Consider the following 21,701-nt stretch of genomic DNA (forward strand, 5'->3'; position numbering starts at 1 on the left):
CAAAAGAGAAACGGAAAGTCCCCTGTAATCTCAGCGCCCCCATACCATATGTAGTTGAAAATCCTTCCAGTCATTTTTCTATGCAGATATGTTGTGATAAATTAAAACTGACTTATTAAAAATTTTAAAACAGTATCAATGTACATTCTGTTTTATACTTTTTAATATTTAACACTTCATCATGAACATTTCCTGATCAAATATTCTCCTACAACTCTTTTTTAATGACTGCACAGTATTTCATTGCATGATTTTGCCATACTTTAATCACTAGCTTTATATTTTTGTTAGTTTTGTTATTATAAATGGTGAACATTAGAATGCAATAGTCTTTAATACACCATGACCACTCCCTTAGGACAAATGGCTAGCAGTGGAGCTGCCCCTCAAAGAACATCATGCTTTTAAAGGGGTAACATACAGGGACACCTGGGTGGCTCACTGGTTGAACATCTGCCTTTGTCTCAGGGCGTGATCCCGGGATCCTGGGATCCAGTCCGGTCAGGCTCAGGCTCCCCACAGGGAGCCTGCTTCTCCCTCTGCCTGTGTCTCTGCCTCTCTCAGTGTGTCTCATGAATAAATAAATAAAATCTTTTTTTTTTAAAAAAAGGGTTCACATACTTTCCAGAAAGGAGGTCTCAGTCCACACACCTCTAGGAAGAGTGTACATGTCCATATTTCTCCCCATTTTGGGTGTCATTGCTCAAGAGAATCTGTATTAACAAACAAGTGACACCCTTAAAGAAAAAAAATACCTAGGTAATGTTGTTGGAATATGCTGGATTTCAAGAGAAAGACTTTATATTATTGCAGATTTTAAAAACATTTGGGAAATTTCATTTATTCAGATGCTCCCCTGACTGAATGGGACTCTGCAAAGGATATGGTAAAATAGGGACATTTTAGAGAAAGAAACTCGCAAAGTTAATTCTCATATCATCAGGCAGGGAGACAGATGCTGTCTATAAACTGAAAAAGGAACTATTAATTGCTTCTTTTGCTGGGCCTTTGCTCCCTGGCAACTTACCCATTGTCAGGTCTAAAAACATTGAAGGTGCTGCGTGCCGCAGAGCTACTGCAGAAATATATTCAAGGCAGCAAACCTGGGCAATTAGAGGTTTCTGTTCATCTCCTCCCCCACCCCCCAGCCTTTCATTTTACCAGCTCCCCCTCCCCCCATATCAGCAAGTTGGAGTGACAAATATTTAAAGTCAGCTTGTCACGCATGAGCAGCACAGCTGTGTGAATGACTGATTTTCTTGACATTCTGAACAGCTTTGTGTGTGCCTGTGGAGACCTGCAGACCCTCAAACCCAATGCCATCTGACTTATAAGACGCTGTGGTTTTGGTATCTGAGGCAACCATGGGAGTCTAGGCAGGTGGTGTTTCATGACCAGGAAATGAACAGACCTACAGTTGCAGACATTTTTGGAATATATGTGTTTGTTGCAATGACCTCTAGGTGGATTTCTGCAGTGACAAAGAAGAGGCTTTTAGGGTGTGGTTTAAATTCCTTGCAAGGCTTGCTCTCAAATCACTTTGCCTAATGGGCTGGAGACCGTGTGTATCCTTAGCAAATTTGAGAAAGGCACTTGGACCCGACTGGTCTTTTTCCCCCCCACTCAGCATTGCAGCAAGAGTAACAGATGCCTGTTTAGGGAAGGCATGTTCCCTTTTTATATGCAAACCTTGTTGCTAAAAATTCTCTTTTAGATGAATTATTAAACCCAATTTATAAAATAAGGACAGTACAGATTTCCTCTTGAAGTATTCTTTCCCTTTGATATGTGATACACATGTCTGCAGGTGGAGAAAAGCAGAGAGAATATGAGATGCCGGGTAGGGATGGGAGGAAGAAGATACGAGTAAGTACAGGCCATTTTAGCATCTCAGAAATTCCCTGAATGCTTGGACCCCTTGGGGTACATTTGGAATTCTTTAACCATCATACAGAAATGCACAGAAACATAATTATTTTTGTAAACCTAGATTTCTCCTTATAGGTCTAATATATATTTTAAGAATATTTAACATATCAAAATTCCTATAAGAAACAGTAGAGTCTTTGGGAACAGTGTTTGCATCATTCAGGTAGGTGCTTTCAGGACAGAGTAAATTACTCTTTTTTATTCAAGGGGAGGGATTTTTGTGTTGATCTTGAAGGAGAGTCAGCAGGAAAACTGCTGAAGGAGTTGAGTAGATATGAAGCTTCAGAGAGATGTTGGTCACCCCTGGGAATTCTGAGATAGGGGAGACCTGGGTGTTCACCTGGTCCTGGTCATTTAGGTTATAAACCAAATGTGACATATAAACTGCCCCCCCTTTGATATCTTCAGTAACATCTATACTTTCTAAAAGCATAAAAACTTTTGCTAATTAATATTCTTCTTAAATTGTTTAGAACTGTGTCACAGAATTCATATCCCTTTCTGCAATGCAAAAAATTTTTTAGTGGGGAAGAGAGGCAGAGGCAGAGGGAGAGAGAGAGAATCTTAAGCAGGCTCCACACCCAGTGCAGAGCCCGGCGTGGGGCTCGATCTTGAAACCCTGAGATCATGACCTGAGCCAAAATCAAAATCAAGTCAGACATTTAACCAACTGAGCCACCCAGATGCTCCCATAAATCTTTATAGCAATTGTGAAAAAGAATTCAATCATGAAGTTGAAAGTCAGACCTTAATGCCAACCTTAGCTTCCGCCTCCCAGGCTAGCACTTCCTGCTCAGCATCATCAATGCAGGCACTTTGGTCCCAGGACCAGCAACATCACATGGGAGCCTGGTAGATGTAGTGTATCAGAGTCGGCTTTTTAACAAGATCCCCAGGTGATTCGGGTGCACCTTACAGTTTGCAAAGCACTGGTCTGCAGCACTTGTTCTGAACTCACTGCGCATTGGAATCCCTGGAAAGCGTCCCACACTCTAGTCCTGAGCCACACTCCCAGGGATTCTGGTTTAATTGCTTTGGGGAGGGAGGACCCCGAGACTCTGGATTTTTAAAGTCTCTCAGAGGATGGTAATGGTGTTTGATTACAATAGTGTTTGAAAACTGCTCAGAACGAAGTTATCTCAGAACACTTCCTTTTTCAAATTGTGTTGAAACCCAGACACCTTGTGAAGTACCTGGGCTGGACACAAAGTTTGCTGCTTCCACCAACCACAGCTCTTCCCCAGAGGTACTGCTCCCACCATCTAAAACTTCTGTGTAATAGATTTTCGCCCCAAGACTCAACAGAAGACAAGCCAATGGAAGACATTCAGAGGAGTTTCCAGGATCGTATCAGGGAGAAACTTAGCATATCTGACCCCATATTGCTTCCATTTCTCTTGCTGCTGTGACCTGTGGATTAGAAACTCCCGCTTAGCCCTGCATGCAGGAGTGTTACAGCTAAGGTTTGCAGAAGCTGCTTTTTACCTGAAACCTACCGCACCTGAGGAGATAAGGAAGTACACACAGACGTGACCATACCACCTTAAAGGTTTGCAGGAACAACATGACCAGATTCCTATACACAAAGACCAACTGACCAAAGACACAGAGGTTATACCACCTTCCTGGGATGTCTGTAGATGTCGGTCACCTTCTGACTCCTCACCCCCTTCCCTGCCCTGTTGCCCCTCTTGCTAACATAAAAGAAGCTCAAATCTCAAGCTGGGGGAGATGGACCACTGGGATTGCTAGCTTTCCAAATAAAGTCGTTTCCTGCTCCCAGCACCTTGCTTCTCGACTTAACGGCCTGTCATGCAGCCAGTGGGAGGGGAAGGAGCTGGGACCCCTATACAGGGTCACTCTTCTCCCACATCTTGTCCCTTATCTTCTGCTCTTGCCCTTCCACCCCCAAGGCTGCCTGATGTGGTAGCTCAGGGCAAGGGCTCTGTGGTCAAATGGCCTAGGTCCACACCATAGCCGTGGGCCTTAGCAGATTACCTACTCACTAGTAGCCTGTGTTCCCCTCTCTGAGTGGTGTTGATAATAGTACCTACCTCGTGGGGTAGTGAGGATGGGTCTGAGAGAGAACGCACAGAAACTAGAACCAGGACTTGCATTCAAGCAATAAATAGGGCAGACACCCAGCATGACGAAGAGAAGGAAAATCCAATTAGCGCTCAGCTTTCTCTGCTGTTAAAAGCATGTACGGGGGATGCCAACAAGCAACATGCCCATTCATGCCACAGACACCCAGAAAAAGTCAGGAATCGAAGGACCAGGTATCTCTGAAAGTAAGGGTAAGTGGTAAGGCTGAGGAAGAGCATCGATAAGTCTGTGTGAAGGGCAGTCAAGTCCCTGCTCCACACAACCTGAGCTCTGCCCTTCCCTGCCCCAGCAAGAGCCTAGAGTTTTCCCCCTGGAGAAACCCACCCAGGGCAACTTCTGGTTTGGAGATGCCTGGCACAGCTGGGAAGGAGGTAAGGCCGAGCCAGAGATGAGAAGGAGTAAAATGCTGAGGTCTTACTCCTGCTTTGGTCCTCTATCCATAGTGTGTTCCCAGAATACTGATTGCCAGTAAGAAACCAGAGAAAAAACAAAAATGCTGAATTTGGGAGAACCCTCTAAGGGAGTGAAGCCCTAGGTGGCAAGCCCATTCCCACTTAGAGTTTCCAGCCAACCTTGGATGTCACCGGTCTAATATAAAGAGACAAAGACCACAAGAAATACCAACAACGTGGGAAGGGGTATCAAAATAAACAAGAGAAGGAACAGAATAAACAGAGATAATGCCCCACCCTGGAGGCCAGAGAAGTCACGGCATCGGCATCGATAAGCTGAGTGTTCAGAAGACAATAAGGGTATTGAAAAAAACACACGACAAATAAAATGAAATAAAGAGGATGAGGCTAAGGACAAGGTCATCTCACAGAAAATGTGATAAAGAATACTTGGTAAAATAAGAGGTCCAATAGAAAATAAAATGTATTCCATGGAGATCAACAACAACAGAAACACCAAAAAAAAGGGAGTAGAGAAGATTATCAGAAGCAATATTTTTAAATATCTCAGAACTAAAGAATATGCTTTTTCACACTGAAAGTGCCCAGCACATTGAATTTTTTTAAAAGGGGAAAGGGGTCCAGCTGAAGCACATTTTCATGAAATTTAAATATTTCAGAGGTTAAGAGCAGATCCTAAAAACCCCTCTGGGACAGTCAGGCACAGTCAGGGTGAGAAAAACAGATCCCATGCAAAGTGTTGGGGTCAGAGTGACATCAATCATCTCCGCAACATTGTAATCTAGAAAAAAAGGAAATGAGACTTTCAAAATGTTGAAGAAAATCTATTTCTGGTCTAGAATTCTATATAGTTGTCCCCCCTCATCTGCAGGAGATACATTCCCTAGACCCCCAGGGGCTGCCTGACATTGTGGATAATGCCAAACCCTGTATGTGCTATGTCTTTCCTATACATACGTCCCTGTGATGAAACAAATTGTAAAGTGGGCACAGTAAGAGAATAATAACAATAATAAAACAGAACAATTATAACAATCTATTGGAATAAAAGTTATGTGAATGTGGTCACTCTCAAAATATCTTATTGTATTTTATTGTAATGATGTGAGATGATAAAATAAATGCCTACCTGGTGAGACGAGGGGAGGTGAATGATGTAGGCACTGTGACATAGCATCAGGCTGCTCTTGACCTGACAGTACATCAGAAGGAGGATCATCTGCTTCTGGATTGCAGTTGACCATGGATAACTGTAACCACAAAAGGCAAAACTATGGATAAAGGGGGACTACTGTACCCAGTCAAGCAGCCATGGGTCGCCTCTGGATCCCAGAAGAGATTTGCTAAAATAGGGAATTAACAGAGAAAGAGGAATGCATAGGACCCAGAAAATGAATTCAACACAGAAGGAAGGCAGAGGGAATCCAGGGTTTGGTGAGTGAAGCCCTAGGACAACCACTGGGAAGCAAGGATAGGAAGAAGCCTCAGCCCAGACTGGAACAGGAGGAAGGACAGCTTCAAAATACAGATGGAACCAATGTGTTTGAATATATATTTTTTTCTTTTATTATTTATTTATTCATAGAGACGCAGAGAGAGAGAGAAGCAGAGACACAGGCAGAGGGAGAAGCAGGCTCCATGCAGGGAGCCCCATGTGGGACTCGATCCAGGGTCTCCAGGATCACGCCCTGGGCTGCAGGCGGCGCTAAACCGCTGCGCCACCGGGGCTGCCCTGTGTTTGAATATATTGAGGAGAATTTTACATCTCCTCTGGAGAGTTTATGGGGAGAATAAGTGATGGATACCTGTAATTATGCTCTTGGGGGGAAAAAAGCCAATTATTAAGTCCAGAGAAAACAAAAGTCATATATGAAAGGAAATGTAGGGCAGCCCGGGTGGCTCAGTAGTTTAGCGCCGCCTTCAGCCCAGGGCCTAATCCTGGAGTCCTGGGATTGAGCCCCACATTAGGCTCCCTGCATGGAGCCTGCTTCTCCCTCTGCCTGTGTCTCTATCTCTCTCTCTCTCTCTGTGTCTCTCATGAATAAATAAATAAAATCTTTAAAAAAAAAAAAAAAAAAAAAGAAAGGAAATGTAATACTTTCCTGGAGCAGCTTGACCAATGTTTACTTAGTAAAAATAATACAGTCATGGAATATTTATTTAACAAAAACTGTGATATGAATACATGAGCAGGATGCAGGAGGGAAAGCAGATAAAGCAAAGGTATATATGCAAAACCTTCCTCACCCACAGCAGGAAGGCAGGAGATTATGTATAAAATGGGAAAATCAACACAATAGTATAAGCCTTTTGCTCAGACAAATGGAGGTAAATGAAACATCTATTTGCCAAGGAGTTGGATCTTGGGGTAGGAAGCATGGGAAGGGAAAAACTTTTTTTCTCACTTCCCTTCTAGTACTATTTGGCTTTTTATTTTTATTTTATTTTCTAAAGAGTATATTTATTTATTCATGAGAGTCACAGAGACAGAGAGAGAGGCAGAGACAGGCAGAGGGAGAAGCAGGCTCCATGCAGGGAGCCTGATGCAGGACTCGATCCGGGGACTCCAGGATCAGGCCCTGGGCTGAAGGCAGCACTAAACCTCTGAGCCACCTGGGCTGCCCCTATTTGGCTTTTTTAAACACATGTATGTTAATATGTCTAATACATTCCCATAGACAGAGGGGTTGAAAACAAACATTTATTGCTCACAGTTCTGGAGACTGAGTCCCTGGGTCCAGATGTGGGCTGATCTGGTTCTTGGTGAGGGCCCACTTCCCAGTTGGTGGATGGAGAGGGAAAGGGCAAGACATAAAATTCCTCCCCATCCTGGGGCCCACCCTTACGACCGCATCACCTCCTAGGACCTCCAGATACCTTCACATTTGGGTTTCGCCATATGAATCTGGGTGGACATAAGCATTCAGTCCTCACATCATTGCTGTGCTGGTTTCTTTGTGTTCTTGTGCTGCCTTTTGCCTTCACAGAGAAGGTCCTTTAGCACTGTGCTTAGCCAGAGACACTCACAGCACCTAGGAGACTTCAAGAATGTTTTCGGTGCTGCCTTAGTTATTGAAATAAATGACTGGCGTTTTAAAAAAGAAACCTATAGTTTTCACCTTATATAAACTAGGGATCCCTCTTTCATAGAAGAATTTTATGTGTGTGAAAAATCGGTACACCTTTTGGAGTATCCGCGTGGATGGATTAAAGGTTCTTCCATTGAAATAAATAGTTGGGGCTTTTTTGCAAAATACTTCTACCTTATGCCCGCCTGTTGGAGGGGAGAGGGCTATAAATTGATGATGTCAGGTGGTGGAGAGTTGTACCTGTAAGAGTGGATTGTTTTATGGAAATCAGTGAGAGGGCTGGTATTTTTCATCTGGGCCACCTAGGTGTGAATGGAGCACCACCTTGGATTCCAGACAGGGAAGGGTCTGGAGCCATGGGGAGGGTCTGGCAGTAAGTGCTGAGAATTTGCAGGGATCTGTGGAGGACGTGGGACCTGGCTCCTCACAGTGGCCTTGTGGGTCTGGTCCTCAAACTTCCATCTGGCAGGGAGGGGAAGCCCTACTGACATGGGGCTTATAGGGATTTCCCGTGGCTCTCTGTCTCTTTAGCAAGCCAGAGGGCTGTTTTCACCTCTGCAGAGAATAGGAGGTACTGGCACTGGGACACAGGACAGGCTTGCCTCCAAAAAAGCCCCTCTCAATGACCAAAGTATGCTTCTTGAAGTCATTTTCTCTCCCTCTTATTCCCATAAACAAGTGGAAGTTATAGGGCACCCAGCAGGGCACCCCTCTACACATCTCAGTTCAGATTCTCGTCGGCAGTGACTGAAAAAGCAAAAAGAATTTTTAAAAATAAGTTTTCTCGTCAGTCTGGCTCAATCCTGAGCAGCACTGTTGCGGCAGATGTGGGGAAGTCCTCTCACAGGCCAACTTGCTTTGTTCTGGAGGCAATTTGTACAGAAAGCAGCCAGCTCCCGATGCTTGAGGGCAGGGAGCCAGGCGCCATCCAGCCTGGGGCTGGGCGGCAGGTGGGCTGGGGGTGGGGGTGCAGTGTGCACAAGTGTGTGAGCGTGTGGCCGGGAGGTGTGGTGGGGAGAGATGGGACAGCAGGGATGGTGCTTAGGAGTGGAGCCCAGCTTGCCAGGCCTGTTCTTTTTTTTTTTTTTTTTTTTTTTTTTTTTAACAAAGACTGATACATTCTGTCTTACCCATTCAGCCTCTTGTACGAAAATCCCAGCAAGATTCCACCAAATTTATTTTTAAAATACTTGTAATTTGAAGATGGGCTTCAGAAAGACTTTATGTTTGCAGTGGGGGTGATTGCAGATAATTTCTTTTTCAAAATGAACTCCTTGCCCTTTCTGCAGGGGAGAGAAGATGCTTCTCATGAAGAGAGCTGCCACAACGGGGGGCATTCATTCTCTATTAGCAACAGGATGATATGTTGTATTTTATGAGAAAAGTATAGATGGCTTAAGAAGGAACATGTTCCAGCCTGGTGTGCAGTTGCCACATGTCTGGAGGGGCTGCCGTGTGACAGCGTGGGCCCTAATTTTACGGACGGCATTCAGACAGAAAGTGTGTGTCCTGAGCTGAGAGCTTTACCACGGAGCGACTCTGCGCTTCCTACAGGAGGCTGCACAGGCCACAGAGGTACCGGAGGTGATTTGGGGTGGAACGTGGTGAGTACTTTTATTTTAAAAGTAAATTCTTTTAATGTGTATGAGGAAGGTTGACACCAGCATATTAAGTCCACAATGACTTGGAGACATAAAATTCCCATAAAACAAATCATTTAGATTTGTAAGATGTGTTTAAGGATACACTGATTAAACAATACTCCGGGAGTGTGTCTCCCAGGGTTAGGAAGGAACCAGAGTCCTCCCTGATGGTCCCCATGACAAGACTTGATGAGGGGACCCCTCGCAGATCCCAGGACGGGGTAAATGGAGCCTGAATAAATGCTGAAGTCCCCCAAAGTAGCCCCAAGGCCAGCTGTTACCACAGAGGCCCAAAGGGAAGAAGGAGACCAGGCCCCACTGAGAGCTGAGACACCGAGGGGCCCAGCTGTGAATGGAGTCAGGACCCTGGAGTGAGGAGGAACGGGAAGCGGTGGCCAGGCCTTTACCCCCTGGAGCAATCTTCTCCTGCCAAGGCCTTCCGTGGGTCAGCCTCCCAGGGGTGTGGGTCTGCGTGGAGACCAGGTGTAGGATGGGGCAGAGCTGGAGCCGAGAATGACTTGCGGAGGGCGGGAATTGTGAAGGTGGCACGCATGTCATGGATGTAGTTTGGGTTCTCACGGCAGTCCGGTGAGGTTGGGGGGGATCATCCCCACTTTCCAGACAAGACAGCCATGCCTTGGAGACATTAAGAAGTCCTACCTTACACTGCTGGTGGGTGGGTCTTCACCTCCGTGGAGGATAACACCAAGTCTTAATCCACATCTGTCAGGTCAGAGCCTGAGCTCTGAGCCATCGTTTGTACACACGTGTACACAAGCACACACACACACCCACTTCTACAACAACCAGCAAACTGATATTGGGGCTGTGTTCACACTGATGATACCCAGGAAAGCATACTAAAAACGCAGTCGAAGTGCTGATGTTTTGTTCCTTCCCAGGACTTCTGTGGCCAGGAGCATACAGCTGGCCTCTCATGTAGACAGGCCCTGCCACTCAACCATTGACCCCCATCTTGGTAATTTACCCCAGGCCTTGTTATTCCAGCCTCAGAAACATAAGCCCTGTTTGTCCAAGTGCCGGAGTCTGGTTGGCTCTCCTCAGGGCTCACACTCAAGGACAGGGCTCCTGGCCAAATTAAAGTAGGGTCTGGGAGAGTACAAATGCACTTAAAAAATAATAATAATTGCATGTACTTTCTTTAATGAGCTCTCATTCCCACTTGGCAGCAGGAACACTAAATTCAGTCCACTCCAGTAAAGGCCAGTCTAATCCAATAAAAATGTTAGTCTAATCCAAGAATTCAATCATAATCCAGTTCAAAGTTCTCATTCCAAAAGGTGCTGCCCCTCCCCCACCGGATGGGACTGTCTCAGGGACTTTCAGTCAGTCCAAGGGACAGGCCAAGCCAGAAGCCAGAACCCAGCCGTGGCACAGCCTTGGCACAGCCTTGGCACTCATGACTGCTGTTCTCGCCTCAGGTCCATCTCGTTCAGCTGCCATGTCTGTGCACTTGATGGCTCTGGGCTGTCTAGTGGGTGGGCGCCTCCCACCCAATGCTGAGCATGTACAGAAGCATGGCGGCTGCTGCTACCACTCCCTAGACCCAAGCAGGCGGTCTTCCTCCCAGCCTCTGCCAGCAAATCACTCTGTTCCTCTGGGCAGTCTTTTGAGGTGAGGAGCATAGCCCACTATACTTTTGGAATTGACTTTTTATTTTTTTTAATTTTTTTTTTAATTTTTTTTATTTTTATTTATTTATGATAGTCACAGAGAGAGAGAGAGAGAGGCAGAGACACAGGCAGAGGGAGAAGCAGGCTCCATGCACCGGGAGCCCGACGTGGGATTCGATCCCGAGTCTCCAGGATCGCGCCCTGGGCCAAAGGCAGGCGCCAAACTGCTGCGCCACCCAGGGATCCCTGGAATTGACTTTTTAAATTGTTATGGCTGAGAACTGGGGGGAAGAAATAATCCCTATTTGGTTTCAGATAGCCTGGGCTCCCTTGAACAGATGGCACCAGGCAGGCATACGTGCTAGTGCTTTATCAGAAGTTGCCATGCCAGGGCGGCAAGGGTGGTGGGGGGAAGTGCCACAGGCAAAAATGAGAAGAACACACACCGTGGTGCTTCACCAAGCAGCTTCAAGAAGAGACATAATTTTGCCATGTGGGATGTCTCTGAGTGGATTTTTCAGAAACATCATGCTTTTAAAGTGTCCATTATGGTGGAATGGAGAGGAGATTTGTCTTCTGGCTCTCTCTCATCTCTTGTCCCTCATCGGTCCAGTTCCCCCCATGGAGAATTAAGTTCCCTGTGCTTCTGGGTTGTATGGCTTGAGTCCTTCAGGAGCCACTGGGGAAGCTAGATCCCAGGGAACAGCCAGCAGCACGGCAGGTCATCTGAGTATTAAAGTCACGGGAGCAGCCAGAGACTCACACAGGGGCCTCAGGGGGGCAGAACGTAGCTGCTTCCTGGAGGCCATCACGGCAGAGGCCGGGCAGGGTGCCAGCCACTTAAGAGAACAAGGCATCAGAGGTGTCTGACACGGTAAGGGTGATTTTTCTTCTTTACATTTTCTAGAAGAAATTGGGCTGAAATCAGGCTGGAATGACATCCCAAATGTCTCAGTATAAAAGGTACAGGATGGGTAACTTGGGAAAGAAGCTTCCCTTTAGCAGGCCCAGGGTTCCCTGTGCTCCATTCCAGGCTGTAAAGACACCTGTGGCTGAGAACTGTGGTTCCCTCTGCAGCACAGACCTGGCGGCTGCTTGGGGCTGTGTGAGCTGGGGCTGCCGTGTGCCTCAGCGGTGAGACACCTGGGCTGTCATCACACACAGCTGGCAATGACTGCTATGTCAAACTCATGGAGGTGTGTGGAGTACATGAGATAGTCCAGGCTTTCCCACGTTTGGGGCATTTGTACTACGGTCACACTTTGCCCCTGACTTGTGTACCATCTGTTTTATTATTTAGTTGATCTCTTTCTTTAAGTTGACTCCATTTTAAACTTTAGCCTTACTCTAAGCAAGAATATCTGTGGATTCTCCAGGATAACATGCTGGTTATGTACATATTTATAACACATATTAGAATGAGAATGTTAGCTTCAAATTGTTAATCTTAAATTGAGAAAATGATCATCATGGACTGCTTGACACCACCTCACCTAGGGAAAGTGACCCAGTGGGACACTTTGATGGACACTGAGCTAATCTGAATATTCAGGCAGTAGCTGGCTTTCAGTAAATGTTCTCTGTGTTGGCTCCTTCAGTCCTGGCCTAGGCAGTGCAGTGTACTCCCTGAGTGCGTGCTACTCATTTTGTCTCCACTCTTCTGTCTTGCTTTGCTGCCAGTGGAGCAATGCCTGTCTCCCACTGACTCTGCAGCTGCTGTTGCACACTGCACTTCCCATGCAGACATCTCCTTCTTGAAGTTTCTGTCCTTGATCCCTATCTCCCTCTCCCCTCCCAGCAGCCACCTTCCACCGACCTTCAGATCACTCCCTCTCTATCCCTAAAAACTTTGGCAAACCTTGCTTGTTTTTCTTCTCCACTCCAAGCTGCTCCATATACCCCACAGCTTCTGCTTTCCTGTTCATCCTTGACCTATTCCAATAACTCCAATGACAATTTCCCTACTTCCCCTCTTTGGCAAATCACTTACATGGTGGCATACTGTGGAGCACACCCCCTCCTAGAATTACACAACTCAGAAATCTTTTAATTGCAGACTTCACTCTCTACCCTTCTAGCTCAAGGCATCACTTAGCAACTTGGAAGGTCCTGGCCATTGTCTGTTTCTGCCACACCCATCTTGCAAACCCCAACCTTGGAGCAATCAACCTATCTGCAGGCCAATCCCATACCTGGGACTGGGGTGAGAAGGGCTGTGTGGGCTGAGCACTGTTGAAGCAAACCTATCCTATCCTTTCTCAGAAAATTGTTTTGTTCTTATTTCCCTATTTTTGGTTCTGTTTCTGTTAAATAAGGGTACTGAAAGGCCAAAGCAACAACAAACAGATTTGTAAGTGTTCTAAAAACTATAAGGTGCTTTTTTTAAAAAACCTAAGAATTGTATCTTTATCATAAAAGACCCGACATCCCCCACTGAGGCATTCACAACTCATCAGTTGTAAGAGTAATTCCTTTGAACTCATTGGGGTCTTCTACTTCTGTTTGAAATACCCTTCCCCTTCTTACACGACCTTCAAATTGTCCTGGAATCACTTCTTATGGAAGCCTGTCTGAGCCCCTGTGCTTGGTTAGGTGGCCCCTTCCCATTGTGCTTGATGGATTTTGTAATGAGCTGTTTATGTGTCTGTCTCCCCCACTAGAGTGGGGCGCCGGTTTTTGAGGGGAAGGACCTTCCTTACTCATCTTTATTCCTCTACCTCTTGGCCTAGATCAGGCTCACAAAACTGAAATGAACTAAAGCCAGACAGGGGAACTCCATCCTCTTTTGGAGAACAAAAAAGAAAATGTAATGTGCAAGATGATGAGGTGCTGCAAAAAGACAATATTTTGTCTGCTTGCATTCTACCTTCTGGGGAGATCATCTGTTCTCCTCTCCAACCATGTGGAATGGAAGGTAACAATCACAGGATGTCTTTCCCTTGGCCACTGTTGACTGTCCTCAGGTGGGCCAATCAGAGTGCTTCCTGGGATTTTTTGAACTGGAATTAGAGTAAGAGATGTAGCTTCTCTGTTGGTAAAACTGAAATGTGAGACTGGGAGCTACTGACAGCCATGCTCAGGTGTCAGTGTGCAGTGAGAGAGAATGTATTCAGGGAGAGAGGGAGATGAGGAACAGAAGTGAGCCCCTGGTTCCTGTCACCCCCAGGATCCAGGTTGCCAGTCTAAGAGAGATGTAGTCTTCTAATCAAATTACCTCTCAGATCTAAGCTAGATTGAGTAGAAAAGCAGCCTGACCAACTTATTGGCTTATCCTTTGCTACAGTTTTACTTTTCTTAGGACAGCATGGCCAACTTAAAGTAAAAGATGGTGCTAGAGAGTACAATACTAAGTAAAGTAAATCAGAGAAAGATAAATACCATATGATTTCACTCATATGTGGAATTTAAGAAACAAAACAAATGAGCATGGGGGGTTGGGGGGAGAAAGTAGAAGCAACCCAAGAAAGAGAGTCTTAACTATAGAGAACAAACTGATGATCACCAGAGGGGTGGTGGGTGGGTGATGGTGACAATCACCGGGTGATATATGGAAATGATGAATCACTATAGTATACGCCTGAAAGTCATGCTATCCTGTATGTCTACTAACTGGAATTTAAATAAAAACTTAAATGAAAAAAAAAAAAGATGACCAAAAGAAATAGATGCTTGATCTGATTATTTTGGGATCTTCATTTTTTTTTTCCATTGATTTTATTAAGGCATATTTTACACAGGGTAAAAGTCTCCCGTTTTAGTGCATAATCCTGCAAGTCTTGAGAAGAGTAGGGTCATGGAACCAACAGCACGGTCAAAATAAGGACCAGCTCTGTTGCTTACCCCCTCCACCAGCATTTCCCAGAGGGGGTAAGCTCTGTTGCTTACCCCCTCCCTGTTGTTTAATCTGCAGCCTGCCACCAGCTTCTGGGAGCCACCCATCTGTTTTCCGTCCTTGGATGTTTGCCTTTGCAGGAACCTCCTATAAATGGAATCCTCCCAGGTGGGTATGGAGGAGTGAGCAGAGCACCTATGAGATCCCTCCGCGGTTCGGAGGGCATCAGTGATCCAGGATCGCCAGCCGCTGCCGTGCCGTTCAGCATCCTACAGTGTAACGTACTACGGTACGTTTATCCTGACCCCACTTGGACGTTTGAATTGTTTCCAGAGGGGTTTGTCTGTGTCTGCTCCACCCTCAGCTTCAGGGCCCCCGGCAGCGGCCCTCGGAGGTGTCTCTCCGTGCGCTGCGCCCCTCCCGGCCATAGACGCTGCCGCCTGTTGACCCGGTCATGGCCTTGTTCGGATTCAAAGGCCGTCTTGGGCCGGCAGGTTGTCCCTGCCCAAGTGACGAGGGAGGCCTTCTCGGCACGCTGGACCTCGCCCAGCCGTAGGAGGCCTTTCGTGGTCTGGGTGCGGGACGCACTTGTGCCTCTTCTTCGAGGGAGCGCACCCGCCTCAGGCTGCCCCACAGGGGAGAAGGGGCCCGGCTCGGGCGAGGCTGCCGCTGCCGCCAGGTGCCGGTGTCCCGGCCCCGGGGGCTCCGTCTTCAGCAAATCATTACAAAGTGGAGGGCTTGTTCGTGCTCACTAGGGTGGCATCCGGTGATGTCCACAGGCTCCTGAGAGGTGCCTGCCTTTCTTCGGATTTGGGGTGAGTTGTTTAGCTGGTGACCTCAGCTGTCCTCCGGGTTCCAGAAAAGTTTGAATTTGTACAGTGTTTGAGTCGTTATCTTATAGGGGTGGGAGTGAAGTTTCCTCAGCTCCCTATGTCTTCCGTGGACACCAGAAGGCCAGCCTCACTTTTAAACGGAAGGTGGAAAGTAGAACCTCCACGCTGGAGGGAGAGGCAAGGACTCCAAGCAGGGGAGGGGGCCTCCCGGGTCAGCTCCAGCCCTCAATTATTTTTTGGTTGACCCACAGGCGTTTGGAAAAAAGAAGACAATAACTTGAGTTGGCTTTCAACATCTTGAAATCTAAAATTTGGGGATGCCCTAGGTGGCTCAGCGGTTGAGTGTCTGCCTTAGGCCCAGGGTGTGATCCCGGAGTCCTGGGATTGAGTCCCACATCCGGCTCCCTGCATGGAGCCTGCTTCTCCCTCTGCCTGTGTCTCTGCCTCTCTGTGTGTCTCTCATGAATAAATAAATAAAATCTTTTAAAAAATAAAAATAAAATAAATAAAATCTAAAATTTTTTCATAAAAATCTGGCTTTGGGCTTCTCGGGGAAAAAAAAAAAAAAAGTCTGCCTTCTGTGATCATCACCAGGCTGCTTCCTTGAAGCAATGTAGTTACTGGGGCACACTTCTTCAGTTTCCTGCATCCCCCAGCACACGGGTGACCATCAGCCTGCTTCATGCACTTTCTTACCCTCCTTGCCCCCATGGGTCAGGGAGGAGACTGGGCCCTGCAGTACTGGTCATGCACCAGTTGTGAAAATGTCAAAATGCTTCTGTGCCAATAGGCAAATAGCCAGCTCCTTGAGCCCCGAGTCGACCCCAGCACACCAGGCGTGTTGGCATCTTCCCTAGAACCCCTCATTCCAGAAGGATGAAGTTGCAGACCCCACAGCTGGGCAGCAGAGTAAGGACCAGCATCCACCATGACCAGATGATGCCCGCCCTATTCTGGTGCCTACAGGCAAGTGACACCTGACAGCCTGGGGGTCACAACCCATGACTTCAAACCGCCACACAGGCTCCTGGCTCTGAGGTAGGTAGAGTAGTGCTATTTAAGTGATCTGGTCAAACAACAAGGCTTTGGAAGACCTGCTCGTAGAAATCAATGGAGCAGCAGAAGGTGGCTTTGGGTGTTGGTTCTAGAAGTGTAGGAAGAGACCAAGAACAGAGAGGGATTGAGAAATTTAAAGGACATGACAGAGAAGCTTGAGCAGCAGGAAAATCAAGAAGCAGGGCTGATACAAATTCGAGATAAACCAGGAAAGGGCTGTGCCTCAGGGCAGCCTCTTATCAGGGAGTTTTGGCTTCTTCCTCCTTTAAAAAGACACATAATTACAATCAAGTAATTAACTGTTTTGTATCTAAATGCCAAAATAATTAAATGTGAAATTAAATATGATAACATCAAGTTGTTCAGACAGGATTAATTTATGTCTTCATCTGATAAATCATTTTCATATTATTAGGATTAAGATTTTAAGAAAGAAATTGTAAGAGGAATAGTTACTGCATTCCACAGAGAAAGACTGCTTGGACCTTTGAATCCTCATGGACAGGGGTTCTCCCAAAGGCCAACGGCTGGAAACTGATTTTAAGTCGTGAGCTGGAAGAACTGGTGAACCTATTCTCGAAAGGACTATTTTCTGATATTTGTACCTGGACTATTTGTTACTTGAATTTTGAAAAGTAACCAGTTTCTTCCTAAGGTCCTGCAAATCTTTGACCCCCCCAGAAAAATAAATCAATAAATCAGTAAATAACATGTGATACTTTGTGCAAAGTACTATGCTAGAAAACGCCAGAGCACGCAGAGAAATATAAAACACAGTCGTGAGCAGCCTGGGTGGCTCAGCGGTTTAGCTCTGCCTTCGGCCCGGGGCCCTGGAGACCGGGTTCGAGTCCCACGTCAGGCTCCCTGCGTGGAGCCTGCTTTTCCCTCTGCCTGTGTCTCTGCCTCTCTCCCTCTCTCTATGTGGGTCTCTCACGAATAAAAAAAAAATAATGATAAAAAAATTTTTAAAAACCAGTTGCTTCTCTGCAAATGGAGGCTTTTCCCCCCTTGCTGTTGAGAAAAAGTATTCATGGAGAATATAAAGTGGCCACAATGGATTCAATAATAATAGAAGGCACCTGTAATTGTTAATGGTATGTGTCAATTTGGTGAGACCAGGCTGCCCAGGTATTTGGTGAAACATTATTCTAGGTGTAGATGAGATAAGCACTTAAATCAGTGGACTTTGTATAAAGCACACTACCCTCCAGAATGTGGGTGGGCCTCACCCAATCAGTTGAAGGGCTTACTAGAAAAAAGCTGCCTTGCCCAGAAGAAAGGGAAATTCTGCCAGCAGATCACCTTTGGACTTGAACCACAACTCTCTCCTGAGCCTGCAGCCTGCCAGCCTACCTTGCAGGTCTTGGACTTGCCAAGCCTCCACAATAGTGTAAGCCAGTTATTTACGAGTAAAACCTCTTCTCTCTCTCTCTGTCTCTCTCCATCTCTGTCCCTCTCTCTGTCTCTCTCTCTCTCTCTTTATATATATACACATATATATACGTATACATATATATGTATATATTTATATCCCCTCTGTTCTTTTTCCCTGCAGAATCCTAATACAGTACCAAAGTCAGAGGTGTCTGCGGAAGTTCACTCTTTGGCAGACTCTAATATCACAGCAGCAAAGTACTGCAGGATGGGTGAGCCCAGTGTCCTAATAAAACTGTATTTATTAAAACAGGCAGACAACCTTGAGGCCATACTTTGATGATTTGATTTTTTAAAATATTGCATGAGAATATTATTTCTCTCGATTTCTGATTTTTTGGCACCTCATAAATTTTGCACTTAAGGTGAATGCCTCATTTGCCTCACCCTGGTCTCAGCCCAGCTCCTTAGCACCATGACCTGAATGATTCCTACGGGAACAGATTTCAACTAGCAGGACCAGAATGTAGCATGGAAGTGCTGGGAAGATGGTTCTGCTCTCCTGCACAACCTTGAATGGCTGTCAAAACCCCTGGGGCAGAACCCAAATGCTGTCAAGAAAACACGAATGAATATAGCACTCTTCACTGGGTGGCATCCTAACAGGATGGCCTCCATGGAGAGCAGGATTCATCTCTGAGATTCTGGGTTGCTGTGCAGTTTTCCCAAGCTAGACCCCTGCCCCCGGCCCAGCCAGCCAGCCCAACAAAGGAAGCCTGGGTGGCCTCGTAGGTAGTGTCATTTCCAGCAGTGCCCTGCTGAGCAGCCCTGGGAGTGCCGGCTGGGCTTGATGAGAGCAGACGGCTGCCCTTGAGCATGTGCCCCAGTCTACAGCTGCAGCAGAAGAAAGAAGAGGAGAAAGGACAAGTCGAAAACAAGCCCACCACGTGCCTTGTGGATTCCTGCCTGGAAAGCCCCAGCCGGAAGACAGCGGGGTGGGGCTCTTGGAGTTCACACATTCTCTGTTTAGGGTTGGGATGCTAACCAACTGGCCTCACGTAATTTGCATTGGCCTCTGCAACCTTTGAATAAAAAATGTGACCTTCGGGATCCCCGAAGGCTCAGCGGTTTGGCGCCTGCCTTTGGCCCAGGGCGTGATCCTGGAGTCCCGGGATCGAGTACCGCATCAGGCTTCCTGCATGGAGCCTGCTTCTCCTCTGTGTCTCTGCCATTCCCTCTCTCTCTCTCATGAATAAATAAATAAAATCTTAAAAAAAAAAAAAAGGCCCCTTGGCAGGCACACTTTGCTGGGCCATGTGGCTGCGCAGTGGATGACACAGGGATGGGGGCAGGGTTGTAGAGGCTCACTGGTTGTGAACAAGGCCTCTAGTGTCCTCTCTGACCACCGTTGCCCCAGATCCATCAGCATGGCAGTGACCCGGCAAGTTCCCTGACTGCTCCATGACTCGGTGTGCTCACCTGGAAAGGGGTAATAATAGGAATAACTCCACAAGCTTAGCGAGTTAAGGGATGGAATGAATGGAGAGTTGAGCACAGCACCTGGCTCAGAATCGTTGCTCAACAAATTAGCTGCTGTGTCCCTGTTGTGGGGCCTGGAGTGGGCCGTGACCTAAGCCAGGCCAATCAAAACGCAGCCCTGGGATTCTGTAAAGCAGCCGTGACATGAAAGGCCTACCTGTCTTTGGCAGGGAAGCTGTTTCCTGCTGGGTCCAGGAAGCTGGTTCCCGGAGGACAGAGCCAGAAAGAAGGGGCGGTGGAAGGCAGAGCATGAGTCCTGGGTGGCCCTAGGTGGTTTCCAAGTCCCTGACTCAGTTGAACCATGTGAGCCACCTGCAGCCCAGCCTCACTCTGCTCTCCCTACAGATTTCCCCTCTGGGCTGCAGCCAATTTGGGGGGGAGGGGGATGCATTAGTCTGCTCGGGCTACCACAACACAGCACACAGGCTGTAAACAACAGAAATGTACTTCCTGGCTGTACCCGGGCCACGAGTCTGCAGGCCAGCTGTCAGCAGGGCTAGGCTCTGCCGAGGCCTCTCCCCTCTCTCCTTTTCATGTCCTCGGCTCTTAGAAGGATGCCAACCACCTGGGATCAGGCCACTCCAATGATCTCGGCTAACCTTAATTATCTCTTGAATGGCCCTGTCTCCAAATACACGCATGTTTTCAGGTACTGGAGGCTGACACCCCCACATTTGAATTGGAGGCCGGGAGGCGGGGTGAGAGACACAGTCCAGCTCCTAACAAAGGAGTCCAGCTGAGTTTCTGTGACCTGCAACCTAGAAAGGACTAAGGTGCATGAGGGTCCATGGAAAATAAAATCTGGGAGAAGATTTACCAAAATGTTAGCAGAGACTCTTTCTCATGGAGGATTAAGGCTGATTTTTAGATTTGCTTATCTGTGTTTTCTTTTTCTTCTGCAATGAACGTGCTTTCTTATTGTCATAAAAACATTTTAGAATACCTCAAAGCATCCCAAAGACTTGCAGCTCTAGGGGCTGCATCTGCAAACAGGAGGGCGGTAGGAGTGTGGGGTATGGGGGTTGATTACCGTGGATAAGCTCTGCAGGCACCCCTGGGGGTAGGGTTGGGTGGAGGAGAGGCCATGGAGATGTGCCTGGAAGGAAGCCTTCAGGAATAAGGAAAAGAGGCTTCCCTCTGCCAGTTAAACCATAAAGCCAGCAAAATGGATCCACGCAGAGAAATGCCAAGTCACCTTAAAGAGGCAGGAGGGCTCCAGCCCAGACTTGATTAGATTGAAGGATCTGAGGGGCTAGAAGAAGGTGAAGGAGGGTGGGGAGACTAGGGAAGAGGGGACCACGAGGGCGCCAGCTGGGAAGGTGGCAACCAGCACGGGACAGGAGGGTATGTGCTTCCTAAAACCAAGCTTCCTTTTGAGCCAGACTCCTTGGGAAAAAGTCCCTCTTTGCCTCTTGGGCTGTGCTGCATCTTTGTTTAAAAACAAAAACAGGGATCCCTGGGTGGCGCAGCGGTTTAGCGCCTGCCTTTGGCCCAGGGCATGATCCTGGAGACCCGGGATCGAATCCCACATCGGGCTCCTGGAGCATGGAGCCTGCCTCTCCCTCTGCCTGTGTCTCTGCCTCTCTCTCTCTGTGTGTGACTATCATAAATAAAAAATAAAAAACAAAAACAAAACAACATGAGAACACAATGAAAAATTGGAAATTTCGATCTTGCTTATTTCTGATTGAGAACCATGAGGCCCCTGCACCTGGGCCAGGAAAGAGGTGAAGATAGTGCAGCAGCCCTGCCCTGGGACAGCCTGGAGGTGGCAGCTGAGGAGCCCCGGGAGGCTCTGGAAAGAGGGGCCCAGCAGGAGGGGGGAGACCAAGGGTCAGCGAGCGCCGCCCGGGGGGAAGGGCCGGCAGCCTGCAGGCTCTGGAGCCCCGGGACCGCCTTGAAAGTTGTTTTCCGTCCGTGCGCTGTCATGACCCCCCTGCGCTCTGCGCTCTCGGCCCTCGGCCCTCGCAAGCCTTGAGGGCAACTTCGCGGCCGCAGCCGCAGCCTGCTGGTGGCGCCTGGGGAAGGAGGGCAGCGAGGTGGCGGCGCGGGGGTCAGCGCTCCCCTGGGCGGAGGGCTCCTCTGGCAGCCGCCGAAGAAAGGCCGCTTCCCCGGAAGAAGGGCGAGATGGGCCTCGAAGTAGGGAGGAGCCCGAGGAAGACGGGCCACAGTGGTTTGTCACTCATTCTTTCATGAGCGACAGTCCCCTTGGGTAGCGTAGTCACCCCTTGGCTCTGTCAGGAGTGGTCTGGG

Source organism: Canis lupus, chromosome 23 (genome assembly GCF_003254725.2).
Source record: "Canis lupus dingo isolate Sandy chromosome 23, ASM325472v2, whole genome shotgun sequence".
NCBI classification, from domain to species: domain Eukaryota; kingdom Metazoa; phylum Chordata; class Mammalia; order Carnivora; family Canidae; genus Canis; species Canis lupus.